Genomic DNA, 7,992 nt, shown 5'->3' on the forward strand with positions numbered 1-7,992 from the left:
AGAAGATCAAATACAGGTCAAGGAGCAAGGGAGAAAGAAAATGAAGGTAAGTAACTAAAACAGAGGGTAGAAGGTGAAAGAGAACATTAATGAGCAAAAGTTGTAAATGCTCATAGGATGTTTATTGATCAAATGGATCTGGTAATAGAAAACTGAAACTTAATGTTATCGTGTTGGATGAAGTGAGTATTTTGGAAATTTGCTGAATGTAAAGAATGGCAGAGATGAGGAGCTGAAGGACGAATGGGCGGAAGGAGTTTGTTGATCTGGGAATAATTTCAGTACAGCAATGAAGACGCTGAAGAAGGAAGAAACCAGGAGTTGTTGATGAGGTTACATGTGAAATGCTGAAGGTGTGAAGGAAGGGTCCAAATGAATGCATAAGAAGAATAATTGTGAAGATGGTAGCGGCGACTAAGAAGTATATGGGTATTATTTTACAACGCTTATATTAGTATAAAAGGAAATTGGTTCATTAAAACTGTAAAAGTGAGACAGATGGCAGAAGGTTTGGTAGAGGAAGAACAGCGAGGGTCGATACAAGGAGACTGGGGTGTGATTTAAGTGTTTCTTATGAGACAGTTGCGTGAGAAGTTCGACTGTAAGAGACAAGTAAAAAATGCGCCGAAGTTTCTTCGGCACAATTAAGTTTTCTGTACAACGTATAATCAAAGCCACCGAAAATAGCTCTATCTTTCGATGGTCTTGGCATAATGCTGTATGAGCCGCGGCCCATGAATCTTTAACCAAGGCCCGGTGGTGGACTGTCCTATATCGTTGCCAGGTGCGCGAATATGGCTAACTTTAACCTTAAATAAAATAAAAAAAACTACTGAGGCTAGAGAGCTGCAACTTGGTATGTTTGACGATTGGAGGGTGGATGATAACTTACCAATTTGCAGCCCCCTAACCTCATTAGTTTTTAAGATCTGAGGGTGGACGGACAGACAAAGCCGGCACAATTTTTTTTTTTTTTTTTACAGAAAGCTAAAAGCTGTAGAACTCAGAAAAAGAATGTAGACGGTGTTAAGCAATTATGATCCAAGGTTCAGCTTATGGGATTATTTGAATTCCTGAGCCGTGCCTAACACGACCATCTTGTGTTACTCAAAATGGCCCCTTATGTACATTATCCGTGCTGTAGCTACTCTCTCTCTCTCTCTCTCTCTCTCTCTCTCTCTCTCTGTCAGCCCGCGCTTTAGCCAGCATGTACCCAATGTAACAGAAATGATATGATTAAAATTTTTTATGAGGGAATCAAAACATGAGTTAGAAAGTGCAACAGGATACTGACTGGTTAGTGTGAAAGTACATTTAGGACTTTAGGACGAGGATGTTTTAGCCACTGCTATTTGATATATTTATTAATGGATTCATGCGAGAAGTCAGGGAAATGATATTAGATTTAGGTTCAACGTTGAAGGTTTATAAATACATTAGGAATCGAGTGTGTAAGGACTGATGTCTTCAGATGACAGCAATGACTGAGGAAGTGAACGGGAACTGCAGAAACCAGCTAGACAGTTTGATAATTTTGACAAATAGAGAAAGATGAAAACAGTTGTAAGATTAAGGTTATAAGGATAAATACAAATTAGGACGGTGGGTAAATGAAGAATGGAACCACGCTATTCCTCCAGGTAATTGGGAGTAAAAGCAAATGATGACAGTGGGATGGGAAAAGACTGGAGTCACAGAATAGGTGACACAAGAACAATAACGGAGTGTTGTAAGATTTGGAATCAAATCTAAATGCCTATGGAAACCAAGGTTGAAATGAAGCATGGAAGCCAAAATTGAAATGAAGTATGGAAACCAAGATTGAAATGAAGAATGGAAACCTAGATTGAAGTGAAGTATGGGATTTGTGAACCAACCCTTCTTAATGGGAGTGAAGTGGGAATGCTGAATTCCAGTGTCCGTAAAGAGGTTGAAGCTCTTTAGAACATACAGCCACGTGTTTGTCGAGTTATTTGATGGAGACGAACTGATTTCCTTTTCAAATACAGAACCTCAGTTCGACAAGATTATGCATCACATTGTCAAAATAGGTTATAAGCATAGAACCAAAACTGAACAGGCATTTATTTAACACATTCGAATCCTATTACTTTCCCTCTTTGAGGATGAGTACATAAACGGAGTGTCTTCTTTGTACACTCACCAAAAGGCTTTAGGTCGAATCCTGGTCAAAGAACGTGCGCAACCTTAATTTCATTAGGGTGTGACCCACTCACATGATCAAGTGAATTCGATCCCAATGGGCAATTAGTATAGTAAACTTTGAAAGTAAGAAAAATATGTATTGAGTTAGTGACAAACTATCATAAATATATAGCATGTATATCACGTTTAGTAATGAACCATTATGGTGAAGTTAGACTGATTTTGATAGTAGATATAGATTTTTTTTTTCCAGGAACATGCTTAATAGGTAAAATTGATTTTTATCACTCTTGATTTATTTCTTTGTTTATGAAATTTAGGCTGGCAATCCAAATAAATACTGGGGTACTTTCGCTTATTTAGTCCTTAGGACTGCGAAAGAGGGCGTTGGAGTGGCTGGATATCAAGATACAGGAATCCAAAAAGAACGGAAATGAAGTGCCAGGATTCAAAGGTGGAACTTGGAGGAATCCTCCCAGTTACACTCTGAAGTAGTTGTTAAGAGATGATGGGCAGCAGCAAGGCCAAAGAGAGGAAGCGGGAATTGAGGAAAAATAAAAGGCTAAAAAAGTGGGTGCAGCTGAGGGCCGAAGAGACGCTGCAGGCACCCCTACAGCAATTCGGAAAGCGCACCGTGTGAGGTGCACTGACGGCTCTACTCCGCTCCGGAACGATCTTTCTTGATGGCTGAGAGCGTAAAGTCGTTGTCTGACGACTACTCACTATTAAGGAATGGGTGTAAATCCAGGGGAAAGTAGGTGCACTTACATGTACTCTTGTTTGGTATGTTGTACCGAAGGTACAGCGAATTTGTTATTAATGTTGTATTTATGCTTTTCCGACCTACCCTTTCTATATATATATATATATATATATATATATATATATATATATATATATATATATATATATATATATATATATATATATATATATATATATATGTGTGTGTGTGTGTGTGTGTGTGTGTGTGTGTGTGTGTGTGTGTGTATGTGTGTGTATGAATGTATTTATGTATAAACATACTTATATGTGTGTGTATCTGTGTCTGTGTCTGACATAGAATTTACTTTACAGGTAAGAGACAAGCAAGGAAAAGTGTAGCCCACCATTGGAGTCTATAGCTTGATGGCGGAACTGGAACGATTGCTATATTACTGGAACATTATTTTTTCTTTAGTTTTACTTTGTAGTTTCAACTAAGTATGTGAAAAGACTGCAAAAATTAGGGACTTAATGTTTTAACGTAGGGTACTGAGATGCAAAATGATCTAGTAACCATAGGGCTTTTCTGGAAAGATAGACTTCTTTCCAACTGTAATTCAGCAAACTTTATTCATGACGATGCTACTTCTGTCTACAGTGCAGTTGCATGTGCAAAAGTATTTCACCTGGGGAAGAAATTATTGTCAAAAGATTTCCTATCCTCGCGCGCATGAGAGAGAGAGAGAGAGAGAGAGAGAGAGAGAGAGAGAGAGAGAGAGAGAGAGAGAGAGAGCTATGAAGTACAGTGTAAGCATTCTGCTAAAAACAGGATCATAAGAACTAATTAATGATACGCGACATTTTAAATCAGGGGAAAAGAAAAGTGAAATTAGTAAAACACTGCCATTTTTGTAAGCACATTAGGTAATGAGATTTCGTCATTATGTTCCTTACGAAAATGAAGGTCACTGCCGCATTCATACTTCAAACTTGTCTTATCAAGTGCAGGTTATGTGGAATATCTCCAGCAGGTTTATGAATAATGAAATGTAAATTCCAAAACCACCACACATATATACGTGTTTGAAACATATCATTATGTAAACCCAGTTATATTGCCATCAATATAGCAGAACTCACAATCTCAAAATAACAACTTAAATGTACCCCTGAAGTAAACAAAATTCTTCCATTAAGGCTAAAAAGTTATCAGAGAACGAAAATGTAAACAAATAAAAGTTAGTACCCTCTAGTGACACAACTCCGTAAAGACACCGAAGCATTAGTGTATGTTGCAAACCCGAGGATTATAAAAAAAGAAAATACGATAAATGAGTGGGAAAAAGGAGGAATCGTTTGGACCTGTTGAGGGGCTGTTGCTATCGAATTCCGAGGCCCGTGTAGTTTTCAGATCTTCAGGCAGAAAAATTACAATGTGGGACCATCGCAGGAGCTTCTGGTAGTGTAGTTTTGCCTCTCTCTCTCTCTCTCTCTCTCTCTCTCTCTCTCTCTCTCTGAAACTCAAGCAGAAGTTGTCAGTTCTTAGCTCTCTGGCTTTAAAGGTAAAGATTTCAATAATAAGAAGGAAAGCGTTCACTATGTGTGTGTAAGTTCCCTGGTCACAAACCACCTACTATAGAACCTTCCACCACCACTGAAGTTCTTCAGCATATTGAAAAGGAATTTCAGGGTCTTACGGAATGTGAAAGAATCATTAAATATTTTTTTTAATCTTGGAAATAGTTTTTTAATCCATATTATCTAATGTTAAGTGATCCGATCCTTGGGATGAAGCATTTTACCGAGGTTTCTTTGAAGAAAGGTAGTATTTACAAGTAAATAAAGATCTACTATAAATAATAAACTATATTAGGTCGACTCTTGTTTCTTGTCATATTGGTGTCTGGTCGGTGAGAGTGACGCTGGTGTTTGCGACGCTCAGGAACTCAAAGATTCGGTCTATTAGTTTCTGATTTGACCACTCTTGTTCTTTCCCCGCACGTTGGTAGTGACGACAGTGCACCTCGTGCGGTGCACTGTAGGCATTACTTAAGACTCTTTGCAGCGAGCCTTCGGCCCCTAGCTGCAACCCCTTTCGTTCCTTTTACTATGCCTCCTTTCATATTCTCTTTCGTCCGTCTTACACTCCACCCTCTCCCAACAACTGATTCATAGTGCAACTGCGACGTATTCCTCTTATTACAATTTTCAAAATTTTACTGTCAATTTCCGTTTCAGCGCTGAATGACCTCATTGGTCCCAGTGCTTGGTCTTTGGCCTAAATTCTATATTCAATTCAATTCACTCTTGTTCTTTGGACAACAGGTTCTGAGAGAGATGGAGCAGTCATCCCTAAACTCCAGGGCTGAGTCTCAGGCCTCTTTTGTGCTTTTTGAGAAAGAAAATGTTTATCCACAGTTAGAAACTGCCATGATTTTCTTTTTTACTAAAACAAACAAAAACGGTCGTTTACGATGAAATCTATGCAATTTGCACAAATGTAGGTTTCTAATGCAATTGGAGCTGGCTCCCGTGAAAACTGATTGTATTGATATTCTTACTTCACTCTGCTGACTCTTTCATAGTAATTCCCATGATTCTCTTTATACCTCACCTTTGTCTTTGCGATTGCTGTTTACTTCCGGGAATGCCATTGAGCTATTCAGTCGGCAATACACATTCATAATCTTTGTAGGAGCTTTTATTTATCTCTCTGATCTCTCATCCAATTACACAATTCTGACGAACGAAAGTTATACCTTACATACATGACTTGCTGAAAAGAAGTTTCAACATATCCCTTCGGTGAAATTTGTAGTCTGTTTTATTGGTTATTAATCCAGTAATTTGGAATGTTAAACTTTATTTGAAATGATCTCGTCCTTTATTCGATGTATAATTTGTTTTCCAGATAGTTTAAAACTTTTTGTTTGGAAAGTCGTTCTAATAAAGAGTTTTCTTAAATATCCGGTCACGTGACAGGTGACTTGGTACATCGCGCCATAAACACCCCGCCTTTAAATCCTCGTTCTTTGGAAGATATTTTGGTATCTTGATTAAACAAGCAAAAAATGTGCCGAAGTTTCTTCGGCGCAACCGAGTTTTCTGTACAGCGTATAATGCTGTATGAAACTCTCAGCCGCGGCCCAGGAAACTTTCAGTCACGGCCAGGTGGTGGCCTGTGTTGTTGGCAACTACGTATAGCTGTACCAGATGCACAATCATGGCTAACTTTAACCTTAAATATAAAAAAAAAACTACTGAGTCTAGAGTGCTGGAATTTGATATCTTTGATAATTGGAGGGTGGATGATCAACACACCAATTTGCAGCCCTCTAGCCTCGGTAGTTCTTAAGAACTGAGGGCGGACAGAAAAAGTGCGGACGGACAGAAGAGTAGCCATCTCAGTAGTTTTCGTTTACTGGAAACTAAACCGCGCTCGATAATTCTGTGGATGTAACCCAGGCAAGAATTTGGTAGAGGAAGAATAAAACGAAAGCTTACAAAATATATGCTAGAAAAAAAGAAATAAAAGAAAAACATTTTTGAAGAAATCATAAGAATGATGACAGGATAATGAATGTATAACTCATTCATATTGGTTGCATGGTTTCTGGTTTTACATGTTCATTGCATATGAATAGACTAGACAAGTAAAATGCATCTAAAAAGGGGCTTATCAAAGACTAAGATGTGATGGATTTGGTGGACTCCCTATGGTTGTTTTCACTTATTGTTATCAGTGTCCTTTTTTTGTGTATGTTTTATGATGTTATTCGTGGGATACTAATATTTTTCGTTGTTAGTTTCTTTATTAATGAAGTTAAGCTTCCAGTCATGGGAGCAGATTTAGTGGGAGTAAAAGGGTTTAGAAAATAGACAAGGAAGAGGATTCACTATTTTGGCTTTAAAGAAAACGAGCTGACTGCGTCCTAAAAAAGGCCTCATTAGTTGCTGCCTGTGTGGGTGTTTTCGTTATGGGAAAATATTCCTGCTTGCCCTGACAGCGATTCTGTGAGGCAGGAGGAGCAAAAACTCGTACCCCTGAATGCCGTTTTGCAAGCACAGAAATGCCTGCACTTTTCCTCATTATACCTTTTAATTTTCAGCTCTCTCATGAATTCTCTCAATGGCATAAGGAGGAACGCTTATGCCATTTTCACGTTATGTATATATATATATATATATATATATATATATATATATATATATATATATATATATATATATATATATATATATATATAGAAATCATCAACACACAATCACGTGTGGAACAGAAATAAATTTCTGACTCACGTCGGGATCGAACCCAGGTCTCTCAGGTGGAAAGCAAGGGCGTTACCCACTGGGCCATACAAGTCTAAAAGAAGTTGGAACCTGAGAGCAACTGCACCCAAGGAATTACCCGGGCAAGCTAACTGCTTGCATACCATGAGTTTTCCCAACTTCCCGACTCAGCAATGACCCAATAGACAACATTTCATTCGAATTATCCCTTCTGAGTGAATAAGATAGAAATCATCAACACACAATCACGTGTGGAACAGAAATAAATTTCTGACTCACGTCGGGATCGAACCCAGGTCTCTCAGGTGGAAAGCAAGGGCGTTACCCACTGGGCCATACAAGTCTAAAAAAGTTGGAACCTGAGCAACTGCACCCAAGGAATTACCTGGGCAAGCTAACTGCTTGCATACCAGCGGATTTTCCCCAACTTCCCGACTCAGCAATGACCCAATAGACAACATTTCATTCAATTATCCTTCTGAGTGAATAAGATAGAAATCATCAACACACAATCACGTGTGGAACAGAAATAAATTTCTGACTCACGTCGGGATCGAACCCAGGTCTCTCAGGTGGAAAGCAAGGGCGTTACCCACTGGGCCATACAAGTCTAAAAAAGTTGGAACCTGAGAGCAACTGCACCCAAGGAATTACCTGGGCAAGCTAACTGCTTGCATACCAGCGAGTTTTCCCCAACTTCCCGACTCAGCAATGACCCAATAGACAACATTTCATTCAATTATCCTTCTGAGTGAATAAGATAGAAATCATCAACACACAATCACGTGTGGAACGAAATAAATTTCTGACTCACGTCGGGATCGAACCCAG

This window comes from Macrobrachium rosenbergii, chromosome 1, assembly GCF_040412425.1.
Source record: "Macrobrachium rosenbergii isolate ZJJX-2024 chromosome 1, ASM4041242v1, whole genome shotgun sequence".
NCBI classification, from domain to species: Eukaryota; Metazoa; Arthropoda; class Malacostraca; order Decapoda; family Palaemonidae; genus Macrobrachium; species Macrobrachium rosenbergii.